Here is a 16,213-nt window from a genome sequence, read left to right as displayed (position 1 = left end):
GACCTAATCACCCCCAAAATGCCTCACCTCTTGATACTATTGCATTGGGAGTTAAGTATTAGCATGAATTTTGTGGGGGGATAGAAACATTCAAATTCAGCTGGCACCTATATTTTTATTACTATTACTATTATTATTATTACTATTATTAATGCCACTATGTGCACTTGAGGCAATTTACCCTCTCTAAACTTCAGCTCTTTCATCTGTAAAATGTTTTATAACATCTACTTCCTTACTAGGTTACCATAAGGAGGATTAAGAGGCCCTTAGCAGGTGCTCAGTAAAGGTTGATTCTTCTAATTCTCTTTTCACAGTAGAAGTAATGACCACTGTGTTCCCTACCAACCGTCTGAGCATAGATCGCCACAGCTCCCTCGTTCAACATTTGATCTAATACCACTATAACCCTTCAAAGGGACGATGAAATTCCACAGCAGTCTCCTTTCCCCTGTCTTACAGAGAGCAGACAGAAGGACTCACCCTGGCTTGGGAGAAATACTGAGCAAATTTATGAAAATGTCTATTGATCATACAGTCACTATCTTTTTTCATTTTTTCTTCTGCTTTTTTTTTATTCCTTCTGACTCTTAATACATTTCTTTTTGCAAAACGCTAGCTTGTTTCTACAGAGTTAATAAGAAAAAGAAAGCACTGTTAACTCTATAGTTTTGTGAAGACAGCAGGATATTGCTTAAGACTTGGTATCTGAGAGTGAACTTTTCTTGGAGTGGGAGTGAAAATGGCAACGCTGACTTCTGCTGGGTGGGGCATCTCTTTCCCCCTGTAATTATAACCCTAATAAAGCAAGCAAAGACACCAAGGGCTTTTTAAAGTCTCCTGGGAGATTTTGTATCTTGGATTTTTAAAAATATTTTCATCCCTTACAGGTTTGTCATATAGAAAAAAAAAAAATGTGTGTATGTGTTTTTGGGTGGTGACAGACAGATAGTCAAGATAAAGGATAGCAGTCATAGGATGAAATTCTGGGCCTTTACAGAAAGAACATGCCAGACGTTAGAACACTGTAACAAAAGAAAGGAGCTGGCTAGAAGGCAGTGAGCTCATCAGCCTGGAAACGTGAAAGAAGAGATTGCCTGACCTGATCAGATATGCCACTGAAGAAAGTCTCTCTTTGAATGGGGAATTGAACTAGATGACACGTAATAAAACTGAAGATTTTTTTGCCCCTGTGCTTATTATTATATAAAGTTGTTCTTATTTCTGACCTTCCATATCTACCCAAACTGAATGAATGTATATACTTTTTGCTATAATCACACATATGGAGCTCAATATCAGGTTGGTTTTCATCTCAACAAATGCCACCTGGTTAGGATGGAAAATGCCTTTCAGCCAAGGGATTTTTACAGCTAAGGCCTGATAGTTGTTCTCCTCGCCCCTTGTCTTGCCTGGCCAAATTTACCTTTTTTCTTCTCCTTTTATCATCAGACTAGTTTTCTCCCCTCTCTGGTTTTCATCTACGTGAAAAGGTTCTGACCTCTGACTTCTCTTGACTCCAAGTCCCTGCACATGCCCCGATTTTTGTTTGTCTGCTTGGTGTCTGAATTTCTTCTTTTCCTTGATCTTAATTTATATTTGTGCCCAATTCCTAACCACCCGAAAACTGCTATGATGGCTAAGTGACTGAGCTCTGCATTAGGCTGGGTTCAAATTCTGTTTGTTGCTAACTGGCACACTCTGGACAAGTTACTTTATTCTGGACAAGTTATTTTATTCTTTTTATGCTTTTCTTTTCTTTTTAACTAATTACAGTACCTATGTAATGGAGGAATGGCACATAGTCTATGACCAATAAATGTTACCACAATTATGATTTGATGAAGACCTCAATTCAGCCTCTATTCTCCGGTGCCAGCTTCCTAATTCTTCTCAATTCCGACACATGAACCACTATCCCAATACAGGCAAAATCTTAATTTAGGCTTCCTCTTGCTCAATAGAATGGATAGGTTCCAGCTGAGTTGTTATAAACACCTTTTCCGTAAACTGAGTCCCATGTTGTTGTTAAATTGCATCTTAAAATTGAAAACACAATTTTCTCAAAAACATTTTGGACCCTGTGTATAATAAAGTTGAACCTCAGAATTCATAAAATCTTTTAAAATAAACGATAACTTACCAATGAGATATTGTTTATATTTAGAACAGTTGTCACAATCACATACCGTTTGCATAGTCACAATGGGCACAAGACACATGTAGCCCCCAAATTCCATCCATCTATAAGGTACAATCTTTTAGAACAAACGTGTGACTAAATTCATGAATTTGTGAGTTTAGAAGTCTATCCAGCAAAGTGAGATCATTTGTCAGTGTTGCAAAATCACTACTCACTACTATGTTTAGCATTATTATTCTGTCTCAGGACAGCCAAGTTAAAGAGAACCAGATATCATATGGGTCCAGACAAGAGAGCCGTGGAAATGTTTTTGATGAAACAGGCACAGTGCATTCTTGTTAGCCATTGGCTGTTTCCTGAATATGTCCATCAATCTAAAATTCAACAGACTCCTGGAAACAGAACTTGAACCAAACCTAACTCCAAACCGATATTCAAATAGAATTGAACCCAAACGTTAATGTTTCACTAAACCATGAACTGAAGCAACTTTCCCTGGGGAAGAAAAAAAATAACTAAAGCAGTCTGATTTGAAGCCAAAACTATATGTTTCATGAAACTATTGAACTAGGACAAAAATCAGATCAAAATATTCCCTGAACTGAATTTAAACTAAACTAAATTTTTAGATCTTTCAAACTGAATCCCTGGCTACAAATAAGGATTTCGTTAGTGCATATGATATTTAATTCAATACACATATAGCTTATCTTAGGCAAATTCTCTTAGCATCAACGTTCTTCTTTATACAAAGGTGACAATGATTACTACCTATTTCGTAGAATTATTTAGGGAGTTACATAAAGTAAGTAAGTATTTCTGCTGTCATCATCATCATTAGAGTCTGATCTACATCGTGTACAGCACATACGGGGTGAACTTTGGGTTTGAAGTCCTCCAATATGTTCACTGGCCACCAGAGGGCAGCAAAAAGGTAGAAACCCTTGCTAGAACTTACTGTGGGACTTGTCCTATTACTAAGAGCAAGCACTGAAGACTTACTATGTGCCAAACAGTGTTCTAAGCACCTTACATATATTAACACACTTAATTCTTAACGCAATGCATTGAGGTGGCTTCTGTTATTTGCATAGAGCAGATGAGGAAACTGAAGCAGAGAGGTGAAAAAATTTGTCCAAGATCACACAATTAGCAGGTAGCTGAGCCAAGATTTGAACCCAGGCAATCTGGCTACAGAGCCCTCACTCTAAACCTCCAGCTGCCATCTGATATCCTGTTTAGAGGATGCTGACCCAGGAGAGGCTCAGCTCCTGGCCTTGTTCATAGGCATGGGTGGAACTGCAGCCGAGGATGACCTTATAAAGGCTGTCCACAGTTTAGGACCTGGAGTAAAAAGAGTCAAAACCTGAGCCAGAGGAGTTTAATGTTGTCAACAACAGTGTTAGGGGATTAGTAAAGGCACAAGCATTAACCAAGTCAATGGGAGAAGTTTCAGTGAGGGGGGCAGGAGATGGGATTCAGGTATAAATGTAGAAAAATGATCAGGAGACAGTTGCCCTTGACAAAGAAAAAATAAGTTATTCTCATAGTGGCTTAGCCCAACTGGCTCATCCCCCTAAAGCTGCAGTATGTCCTGGGACTTAAAGAGCCAATACTAGCAAGACCACAGGGAGCCGACTCTGTTCCATTTTCATAGCCGTTTCCATCTCCTATTTTTTGTTTATTTTTTAAAATAAAAAAACAAACAAACAAACAAAAAACCCTGTCATTCTGGTCATTGTCACAACCGAGGCTTTCAGAATAACAGGCCATACTAACTTTCCAACATCTTCATTTCCCAAGCCCTCCTCAATGCACTCCATCAGACTCTTTCCTCACCACTTCACTGAAACTAACCTTACCAAGGTTACCAATCATCTGAAAAATGTCAAATCCAGCAGCTACTTGTGCATCTTTTCAGATGTGCCTGTAGCATTTGACATTGTCAGCTACTCTGTATTCATGAAACTCTCCTGCCTTGGTTTGAAACTCCTTGACTGGTTATCCTCAATCCTGGATCTAACCCTGCTTCTTGGAATACCATTTCTTATGTCTGCTTACTGACTCCTTTTTTCCATCACCTCTTGGCAAAAATAATGCAAAGGCTTCCCTACCTCCAGTCTGGACCCTCGTATCCATCTTCAACATTGCTGGAATCTACCTTCAACACTGCTGCATAGAAAGCTTCCAAATACTAATCTGGTTGTATTTTTCCTTTGCTTCAAATCATTTGATGGCTCCTGTTTCCCACTTTGTGAAAATCATTCAAGGAGGTCAGGGACTGGCGCAGCCTTTGAGAAAGGAAAGACTTTCCCAAAATCTTACCCATAGATAGAGATGCTCCAGCACCCAGGAGGCACTGGACAGCTGTGGTTCATTCACACCATAAGCTCCTGTGCCAGTCTCTGACCTCCTTGAATAAGGGACCATGTGGCATTTGGTATCTGCAGCACCTAACACAGAGAGATACTGAATATATGTCCTAAAGAGTGATTAAATTTTCTTTCTTTTCTTTTTTTTTTTTTTTTTTGAGACGGAGTTTCGCTCTTGTTACCCAGGCTGGAGTGCAATGGCGCGATCTCGGCTCACCGCAACCTCCGCCTCCTGGGTTCAGGCAATTCTCCTGCCTCAGCCTCCTGAGTAGCTGGGATTATAGGCACGCGCCACCATGCCCAGCTAATTTTTTGTATTTTTAGTAGAGACGGGGTTTCACCATGTTGACCAGGTTGGTCTCGATCTCTCGACCTTGTGATCCACCCGCCTCGGCCTCCCAAAGTGCTGGGATTACAGGCTTGAGCCACCGTGCCCAGCGTAAATTTTCTTAAGAGAAAAGAAAACAACCAACAGGAATGATAAAACTGAGATACAAGGACAGGCACATTCATGCTTACAAAATGTTAGGTGACTTGAATCGGAATTCTGACTTTTAATATATCTCATTAGTTATTATGGATTGGAAGGACAGGGGCAATACTGCAAGCTGTACATTATAAGTCCAGTGCTAGTCATCAAACTGATTTTACTTCATCAATGGGAAGGCAATGAGAATATTAATTAAAATGAAAAGGGACAAGTCGAACTGTGGGTCCAGCTCAAGCATCAGTCCAAACAGGTCTGCAGGTGCAGAGAGCAGTCAGCACGACTGGCTTTTCTCTCTGCCTGGTACTCAACAGAGCAGTCCCTGACAGCCCACCAAGGGGCATAAAATGTACTTTATGGGTAATAGGGCGTTTAGCATATTTGACTAGCATCATGTGGGCCAGATATTTTGTTGTTTGTTTGCTTGGCTTGCCAAAAGGAATAGAATCTGTTCATTCTGCCTCACTCCCACCTCCTTAGCAGTAATTTAATAGTCTGAGAAAATTTGTATGTATAACTTCCTCGTTTGTTTAGTAAAAGTTCAGAGAAGCATCACCATTGCTCTAATCTGTTGTCCTAGAAGAGAACTGGGCTACAGCCAGAAGAGGCAGAGACACCTCAGACTGCCCTTGAAGCACCTGCTCACCTGCTGAGTCCATTTTTATTTTTGCTTTGACTCCAAGGGTATGAGAGGAAGATAAATGTACACTTCCAGCTCTTCCCCAGTCTATTCTCTGACCGTAAGATAGGCTTCTCTGATTTGGGATGTGGTGGGAAAGAGAGCAAGGCGAGCTTCTATTCTATTATTGTAAGTCAGCAATGCAGAGTATTTCATTCTTTCCCATGGGACTTACCTCTAGTTTTCTGTGCTGTATGATGATTATGCACATGGACTTGGCATTCAACTTTCTGGGTTCAAATCCTAGCTCTTCCAGTGATTAGCCCATGTGACTTTCAGGCAAGTTATTTAACCCCTTGGGTCCTCAGTGCTCTCAATTCTAACACAGGGATAATAACACCTTCCTCAGAGAGTTGTGCTAATGAGAAAATGCCTGTAAAATGCTTGGCACTGAGCCTGAATCAGCACTTGGTAAATGTAAGTTGTTATTATTTAAACTCTTGGTCTAAATTCTTAGAAATTGGATTGGCTTTCAAGAAGCTCCAAAATCAGTCCAAGCTCAGTGTGCCTTCACATCTGGCCTAAAAGCATTTGGAAACCTCAGGATGGCTGCCATGACAGTAATGGCAGAGGACCATGTCAGTGGAGGAGAAAGAGCAGATCTGCTCCCTGTGGTGGAAGGTAATCGCTCTTGCAATCACAAGCAATTTTTGCTACTGTCAGCATCACTGAGCCAATGTTGATCTGGACGAGAAAGCTGGATCACTCTTAGTGTGTTCATATATAAGCCAATCTATCAACAAACTTCCAAATGCCCCCTCTTCTGAGTGATGAGGTAACCAAAGAGTTGACAGGCCAGGTCATCAGGTCTGGAATCCTGCATCCCACTGCGTCCCGCATGCCCAACATCAGATCAAAGTGAAAAATAAATCATGAGAGAACTGAGCCAACTTCCCATGTGCAAGACTAAACATCATTTGATTTTTAAATTTCAGACCAAGTTCTCAGGCTTGACCACTGGAAAAGTTCTTTTGGATTTTCTTCTTTAAAGTCAGATCTAAAAATCATAGAAGAAATAAAGATGTTGTTTTCCTAGCCACTCTCTTAGGTGTAATCTCCTTTCTCTAGATATAAAGAGGACTAGTCAACAGAGGGACACCAGTGGGGAAGAGAAGTAAGGAGAGGTTAATAAAAGCACCTTGGAAATCTTCCCAGATTTTATAACTTCAGCTCTTTTAAAGTAATCTCTTAGGGGAGGTGTTGGAAAATCACTACAAGGGTATTTTCACTAACACAGATCGCCCGAAATGAAATGAAGAATGCATTTCAACAACAAGAACAATAACAACAAATATAGGCCTTCAACCCAAGCCTCATTATCAGTGTGACCAATAGAGATGGTGTACCAGTCAAGAGTCAGTCAGAATCATAGGCATGGGATACATATACACGCACACATATTTAGACACATGTGCCCCTATACATATATCCTGTGGTTCTGCTTCTCTGAGTCCTGATCAATATATAAACTGACACATGCCATTATGGGAATTTGATCTGGAACTTGAACTCCACAGGGCAGATAGGTAGGAAGGGAAGATGGATGTAAAGCGGGGGAGAATTTACAAGCACGAGCTAGAGGCCTGCAAGGACAGACTGAACCCATGTCATTCTTGTCACCTCTGACTCTAGTGGTATGGATGGCTGGGATCCTTCATCATGGAGCTAAACACACCTACTCTCCTAGGCGCTGAAGAAGCTGAAGGAGGATCCAGGGGACAGTGAAGTAGTTGAAAGCCTAGCTACTACTTCACACCATTGAAGGTAGTCAACAGATAAGTGACAACATGCTGAGCTACAAAATGACTGCTGCTTCACTTCCCCCTCCAAATCTCCCACTTCCTCTTGTGGCCCACCCTCCTTGGAAACAGAAAGGGGAATTCTGAGAGGTGTAATTCAGCTTTGCCACAATGAAACCACCACAGATAAATATGAAACCTCTCTGCCCCTTTTCTGTGTAACTCCTCTTTGGGGAATGCCTCTGAGTCTAGAATGGTTTAAAAGTCCATAGAATAAAGATTATATTCTTAGTTCATCAGATCAGTCATAAACTTAAAAAAAGTTATTTCAATTTCAAAAGAATTTGAATATTCAGAACTTTTAGTTGAATTCTCGAGGCCAAGAAAGACCATTATAAGGTCTATAAGAAAAGTTCATCTATTATATCAAGAACCCCTTGGTCCTACACATGTGCATGCACACACACACTAATCTGTAGTCCATAAACATCATTCCACAAGTTCTAGTTCCATGTATTTTCATTATTTGGTAAATGTTAGATCTTGCTGGGATTTTCACTGTGAAGTGAATGTGTCTATTCTCAACTGTCCACCTGAGCACCTGTGCCCTTTAGATTGAGAGATCACTGCCTGACACCATGGCATCTGGAAAGCATCAAACCTCGGCTGCTTGGCTGCTCTTTAAAGTTTCGTGTCTCTTAGTTTTATTATAATCACAGAGTATTGGGATCTTAGAAGTGAATTACCATTTTAACGAACCCTTTAAAATAGAACAAAAATGTAGGAAGCAATCACATGGCAATATTAAATATTTCTTTCATTATATTTTATAATTCTCAAGCACTGCTAATCATAAAAGTCTTCATAATGTGTTTATTGAAGACCAGTAATCAATGCAGGATGGAATTTTCAATATAACACAGGCAGCCCAGGTTTGATGGAACACTGCCCTTTTGCTGGAATATAAACTTGACTCTTTCTTTAAGGCATTGAGGTAGTAAAACACAAGAGAACTTCCTAATGGAAATGAGACCATTCTCATTAAATTAAATGAGAACATTTAATGTGGGTGAAAGTGATTTAAAATTCACACACCTCCTGCAAATATGTTCTTGATTTACTTTTTAAAGAGTAAAATGGGTTTAGTAAATATGGCTAGTTATAATAAATCATAAAACATTTAAACACCGATTTGTCAAATGTAGTTTACATGAACTAGCACTTAGCATTATTTATGCCAGACTGAATGAAATAGCTGATATGTTAGCAGGGTTTTCAGCCAGTTAGGAAACATGCAGTGAGAAAAACATTGTTCTGGGTGGCATGTTGGTTACAGAAAATTGCACGACACCACATTATCCCCAAAGTGCTTACCATCTGGATAGGGTACTTAATCTTCAATACAAGGTAGAATGAGAAAAACCTGTCTACACCAGCTCAGTTTCAGTTAAACAATCAATCAAAATTACACATTCTTATCTAATTCCACCCATTACCCATACCTGAACACCATCCATTAAGAAAGTTCCAGCCCTCTAAAACTATTGACCTGAACCTACCATCCTGAACCTATTTCATTCCATCTTGCCCTCTGCTTCTAATGCTTATGTTTTTAGCAGCTGATGTCTTGTCTTGGATGGCTTTACAATCTCTTCTGGGACCAGCCCTATGTTCCACTCATTAAATATGACTGTTTTGTATAGCTTATCAGGCGTCCCCAAACTTTTTACACAAGGGGCCAGTTCACTGTCCCTCAGACTGTTGGAGGGCCACCACATACTGTGCTCCTCTCACTGATCACCAGTGAAAGAGGTGCCCCTTCCTGAAGTGCAGTGGGGGGCCGGATAAATGGCCTCAGGGGGCCGCATGAGGCCCGCACGCTATAGTTTGGGGTCGCCTGGCTTAGATACATAAAACTTAATTCATTCTGTAATGTCCCATTGCAATTCAATTTATGCTCTTGGACTCTGCCATAATATGATTTGACTAACGCATTGCCCAGTCGTGCCCTATTCTAACAATTATATAGATATATAAAGGTACCATGGGGATTTGCATCTTTCTTCAGAAATTAAGGTAAGTCACAGAGAAAAGGGGAACAGTTTGATAAGTGGAAATTTAATCCCCTTGCATGATGATACACTGAAGTTCTCAAATGAGAGGACTTCACCAGGAGAATAGGCCAATTGTAATGTTCATGTGCTTCCTGAAATTATAAATAATATCTTCTTCCTTAGTATTGGCACAAATTTGTTATCGTGAGCAGAGCATAATTTCAACGATCAATGGCAAATGCCCTGGTATATTCCCTCACCTCCCAGTTATTTCATAATGTGCAGGATGTATACTTTGTTTCATCTGTTGGCTCTATTGTCAAGAACTCAAGATTGGCGATTTTCATCCAGAGACTTTATGATAAGGGTTTGAATTCTAGGAGAAATGAGTTATATTACGGTGTAACCCATTTTGAGGTCAGACACAGCTGTAAGAGGTCAGACACAGCTGTAAAGTTTGAGTTGGTATGCTTAGAGTCAGGAGATACAAGAGGAAATGTATCCTCTTACATGGAGATTTTGAATTTGGGCAACATCGAGTTGTTAAATCATTTTTTCTGTTAGTGTCCTATGACTTTTTAATAGACATCAAGTCTTTTTAAAAGTATTCTTCAGTGATGGGTAACAGCAGGTCAGTATCTGGTTCATCATGATTTGCTAAATCTGAAGGTTTAAGGTTATTTTCCACTGCAGCCTGACTCAACAGGGTGTTTTGTGGGATAAAGAGACCCTGGAACTCTAGGAGCATGGGAAGAGGTGCAGAACATTAAATGGTTGAAAAGAGGACCCAGAATCCAAGCCAAGGGAAATCTGTTATCCAAAAGAACCCAGCCTTTGTATCAAATGTGTGCTCCACCCACCACAAGACCTTTGCTCTGCTACGTTCTTCATTTCTTTCCCTCTGGTGGAAAATGTGTAAATGATTTAACTATAAGTTAAGCTGACCACAGGATCCCTTCTATCCAAGGCTACAAATTTTAATAGGAAACTACATTAAGACCAAGCCTTGGTTATAGCTCAGTCAGACTTTCTTTCATGGTCTAGCCTTGAGGATGTATTGTGTTCTCATCCCAAAGATTACACTGAAGCCAGCATCTCTGGTGGCTGTTCCTCTTCTCCTTGACTCACCTTTAACTTCAGCTGTAGCTCTGGTAAATGTCTCCAACTCCCTTTTCATTGCCCCACCCATCTCAAGAGTGTGCCTGGCTTCTTTACACATTCTAACCCCAGGGCCTACCCCATTGCCAAGGGGATTTGAGTGGTACAGGAGCAAAGGCAGCCTGGGAGCACAGAGGATTTGATGCTCCCCAAGAAAACTCAGCTTCCAATACTTTTGAGATTATATATATATATATATATATATATATATATATATATATATAGTTCTATATAGTTTTTAGAGATCACAGGAGAATCAAATTCCATTTTCTTCTTTCTTCTACCCTGGTCTTCCTCCTGATGTGTCTCATTCCCTCTCTGGCCCCCACTACCTTGGGTTGTTTTATCTAATTACTTTCCAAATAAATTATCTGCACACAAATACTAGTTTCATGTTCTCATTTAGGAGAAGCCAAATTAGCACCCATACTAAGCTAGAAATCCTCCCTTTTTCTTTCCAAAATACACACACACACACACACACACACACACACACACTTTTGTGTGTGTGCACAAAAGAAGCATGTACTTTTCAAAAGCTTTTATAATATTTTGGAGCAGGACTTCCCTCAAGTTAATAGGCTATGAAAACTTGTCTTTAAAGGAGAAGGGGACATTTGTTTTTTTCCTCAAAGGATTGATTGCTATGGGAATTGCCCTTCTAATAGAAATCTGGACCAAACAAAAAACTTATCATACATTAGCCAACAAGCCTCATGGCACTGATTCCTGATAAAAGGAAAGCAAATCAGGTGGGACTTACAAAGCAAAAGCTTATTGCCTGGAGGCAGTTTCTAGAATGCAGCTCAGAGGGTATTAACTGCACAGTCCACAAGTCTTGCTTAAAAGAGGAAACAGTATATCCTACATCTATCCTCTCTGTCATGTCTAGGCCTGTTTATAATTACTGGAGGCTAATCTCAGGGTGGCTGTAATGTCTTGAAATTGTAAGGGAGAATACTAGTGAAGAAGATACACAGAGGGAGAGCTCTAAAAATTTGCTGAGGGTCTTCTTGAGTCTTGGTTGAGTAGTCAGTATACACGTGAGTAGAAATTCCTTGAGGCCAGGAAAAGAAATACTGGAACAAAGTAGACCAAACAATCTCTAGAACTCAGAAAGGAAAGCTACTGTGGAGAAATGCTGTAATTCACAGAGAATTTGATACAGCCCTGAGAAGTCTTTCACCTTTGTAGAACTGAATTATTTCTAGAATAAATGATACTCGGGACCTGACTTAATAGAAATTAAAAGTATGCCAGAATTGGATCAAGCTGACCCAAAATAACTGCATACCAGAACAAAATCCAACGCTCCTGAAGAATACAACAAACACATCACTCAAAAGTGTAAAACTTAAAGTGTTAGTATCCAATCAAAAATTAACAGACATGCAAAGAAGAAAATGTTAGATAGAATTCAGAGGAAATCCAATCATTATAAACAGGCCTAGACATGACAGAGAGAATAGATTAGCACATAGGATCTTTAAAAACTATTATAAATATTAAAAACATTCTTGCCAGGCATGGGGGCTCATGCTTGTAATCCCAGCATCTTGGAAGGCCAAGGCAGGTAGATCATGAGGTCAGGAGTTTGAGACCTGCCTGGCCAACATGGTGAAACCCTGTCTCTACTAAAAATACAAAAATTAGCTGGGCGTGATGGCAGGCACCTGTAACCCCAGCTGCTTGGGAGGCTGAGGCAGAATTGCTTGAACTCAGAAAGCAGAGGTTGCAGTGAGCCGAGATTGTGCTACTGCACTCTAGCCTGAGTGACAGAGCAAGAGTCTGTCTCAAAAAAAAAAAAAAACACACACACACACAAAACTCAGCAATGTGAAAAGAAGTATTAACATTCATTATTGGAAGAGAAATAGAAGACATTTACAAATAACAAAATGGAACACGTAGAAATTAAAAGTGCCTAAATGAAAATACACTGGATGAGATTAATATATCTGTAACATCTTAGACACTGAAGAAAAGATCAATAAACTTGAACAAATAGCAATAGAACCTACACAAATGAAACACAGAAAAAAAAAGTTATGAGAGTCTCCATGATATCTATTACAATAGCAAGTGGTCTAATATAGGTATAACGGGATTCTTCAAAGAGGAGGAAGAGATTTTAAAAGTTTGAAAAAAGAATAGTTAAACCTGTTCTAAATTTTATAAAAACTATACACCTACAGGATCAAAAGCATCAATAAATATCACATAAAATAAACATAACAGAAATGAAACCAAGGCACATAGTAAGATTGCTCAAAATCAATGATAAAGAGAAATTTTAAAGATAGCCAGAGGGGAAAAGAGACACATTAGGTACAAAAAACAAAAATACGAATGACATCATACTTCTCAGAATTTTCCACACCAAAAGAACAGGAAGTGATATCTAGAAGGCATTTTAAAAAATCAGCACTCATTAGAATTCTACGCCAAATGAAAATATCTCTTAAAATTGAGGGTGACACAAAGATTTTTTTCAGATATCAGACCCTCAATATAAGAGATGTTAAAGGAAGCTCTTCAGACAGAAAGACAAGGACACCAGATGGAAATTTATATCTACAGAAAGGAATGAAAAGGGTCATAAGTGGTAAATATATAAATAATATTGCACTTATTTCCTACTGCTACTATAACAAATTGCCATAAATTTGACTTACAACAACGTAAATTTATTATCTTACAGTTCTGGAGGTCAGAAGTCTGAAATGAGTCTAAAATTAAGGTGTTGACAGAGCTGCATTCTTTTCTGTAGGTCCTAAACAAGAAATGGTTTTCTTGCATCTTCCATCTTCTATGGCTGATCAAGTCTCTCTCACAATGTCTTCTCTCTGGTTCTGACGTTTCCACCTGCCACTATCCCTATTTAAAGGTCTTGTGATTTATATTGGGCTCACCTGAGGTATCTAGGATACTCTCCCTATTTTGAGGTCAGCTGGTTAGCAACCTTAATTCAGTCTTCAAACTTAATTGACTTTTGCCTTGTAATGCAACTATCACAGGTTCTGGGGATTAGGGTTTGGAAAGCTTTGGTGGCCACTATTCTACTTTCCATGAATATAAATTTTAAACTTCCCAGTTTTAATCCTTTTAAAAGACAATTCACTGCTTAAATAAAAAAATAATAAAATATTGTGGGAAATGCAAACATAAAGTAACTTAATCTAGATGCAGAATTATTTAAGTTAAAAAGGGAACTTTATAATGGTAAAGAATACATTTCACAATGAAGATAATGCAGATACGAGTATCTTTGCACCCAAAATCATCCCTGAATACAAAAAGTAGAAATCTTACAATAAATCCAGGAATTTAATAATAAAACCAAAAAATAAAAGGTAATTCTTCCTAAAAGTAAAAAATAAACAAATTGTTAAAAACAAAACAATATCACTAACAACAAAACTTCTCTCTTAAATCTGTGTCAAAAAAAGAAAGAAGAAAAGAAAACAAATCCAAAGGAGATTCTTGGAAGATGACAACAGTGTCATCACAGATTTTTAAAAAATCTTTCCAAATCCCCACAATTTAAAACAGAAACTAGCTGGAAAAAGCAAATTCCACGGACACTATCAAAAACTGGATGAAGAGTTGGCCTGTGAACTCCCAAATGCAACCAGGTGAGAGTAAAGCACCAGGAGGCCCACCTGAGAATAGCAGCTGAAATTGAGAGTATTTTTCCTAGTTTAATTGTAGACTAATGCAAGGGGCTCACAAGAAGATTTGAAGGAACTGGATCAGTCTAAGCTCTATACACTCTCAAAACTGACTTTCCAAGTCTCCTTTCCAGGACAGGATTTTACACCGAGGAAAGCCTGTTGGAAGGAGAATCAAAATTGAGCAGAAAAGGGTCACTAGAGATGAAGGCAAGAGAAGATTCAGGTAAAAATGGGAAAGAAGAACAGTGCTAGGAAATCTCAGGCAGTGAGCCATCATATTTTTTAACGTAACACCCAATCCCAAAAATAAATTAATTAGTTAATTAATGAATAGAAAATAGAGAAGAAAAAAGAAACAGTAAGCAAAAAATAGGAGCTCTGTGAAATTTAAAAAGCTAGCCTGAATCATGCCTCCTTCTAGAAAACTTATTTTACATAAAAATGAACAACATAAATATACCAAAACCAAATTTCATACAAAGTTATTAGGGGGAGAACAGGAAGTGGAGAGAGAGAGAGCGTGCAAGAGAGAGAGAGAAAGAGAAACAAAATACTGTCTGAATATCAGAAGGACATGCTCCAATCTGGGTCAGAATTGTAATGCACTATTTCAAAACTGGCTAAGAAATGCTAAGAGAATTATACAAGATATAACACTGCATAAATTTTCTTAAATGACATATAACATTTAATATACAATATAAATAACATAGTAACATATAATGTAATTACACAAGATCAACATTAGAATTGAATTATAAAATAAAATATCAGACAGACCTCAGGGAAAAAAATGTATAATAGAAGAAAACCTCATTGCAGAAATAAAGATGAAACTAAAAGGAAGATAAGAATAAATGAACACAATAGACAATTCCTTAAGAAGAATAGGTTACAAAAAAGGAGGGAATTTTTTAAAAAGAAAAGAAATGAGATAAAAATTATTTTAGAAAAAATAAATATGTTGAAGAGAGGCAACACATATTCTGTAATTCGAAAAACTTTGCTGAATTTTTTTTTTTAAGATGGAGTCTTGCTCTGTTGCCCAGGCTAGAGTGCAGTGGTGTGATCCCAGCACACTGCAACCTCCACCTCCCAGGTTCAAGAGATTCTCCTGCCTCAGTCACTCAAGTAGCGGGGATTACTGGCTCACGCCACCATGACCAGCTAATTTTTGTATTTTTAGTAGAGATGGGGTTTCATCATGTTGGCCAGGCTGGTCTTGAACACCTGACCTCAAGTGATCTGCCCACCTCAGCCTCCCAAAGTGCTGGGATTACAGGTGTGATGATCTTTTTTTCCAAAGACAAGACTGAAAGAACACATCATGTACCTGATAATGTGATAATCAACACAAAAATATATTCTAGTCAAATTATTGGATTTTAAATAAAAACAAATGTGTCGTACTTTTAGGTAAAAACAAGTGACTTATCAAGGCAAAACTATTATATTATCATCAGATTTTTTTGACAGCAACACTTCATGCAAGAGTAAAATGGAGTGACATATTTTGGATGTTCAAGTAAAGAAAATATAAGTCAAAGATTTCACATCCAGAAAAATGGACTTAAAGTTTATCACCAACTATTAACAGTACACAAGAACTCAGAAGAGATTGTCCCATGTCCCCTTCTTTATAAATTTAGTAGAAAAAGTAACTTCAGACAATCAAAATGAGTAGGGAGACATTGCAAAGATGTCTGGTGGTGAGCATAAACCTCTAGTTGTTTATAGCACTGATGAACAAGGGTATGAAGAGGAAAAGCATCACATCTAATGGCTGTCTTCTCAGATAATGTATGCAGTGCAACTGTTATAATTTTCAGTAATTACATTGCTGTGGTATTACAGTTCTGAAACTTTTATGAGCATAATGTTAGACAAAATAAATGAGTGATTATGGA

The sequence above is a fragment of the Saimiri boliviensis genome, chromosome 15 (genome assembly GCF_048565385.1).
Source record: "Saimiri boliviensis isolate mSaiBol1 chromosome 15, mSaiBol1.pri, whole genome shotgun sequence".
NCBI classification, from domain to species: domain Eukaryota; kingdom Metazoa; phylum Chordata; class Mammalia; order Primates; family Cebidae; genus Saimiri; species Saimiri boliviensis.
The sequence above is the reverse complement of the archived record's forward strand: the minus strand, read 5'-3'. Positions refer to the sequence as shown.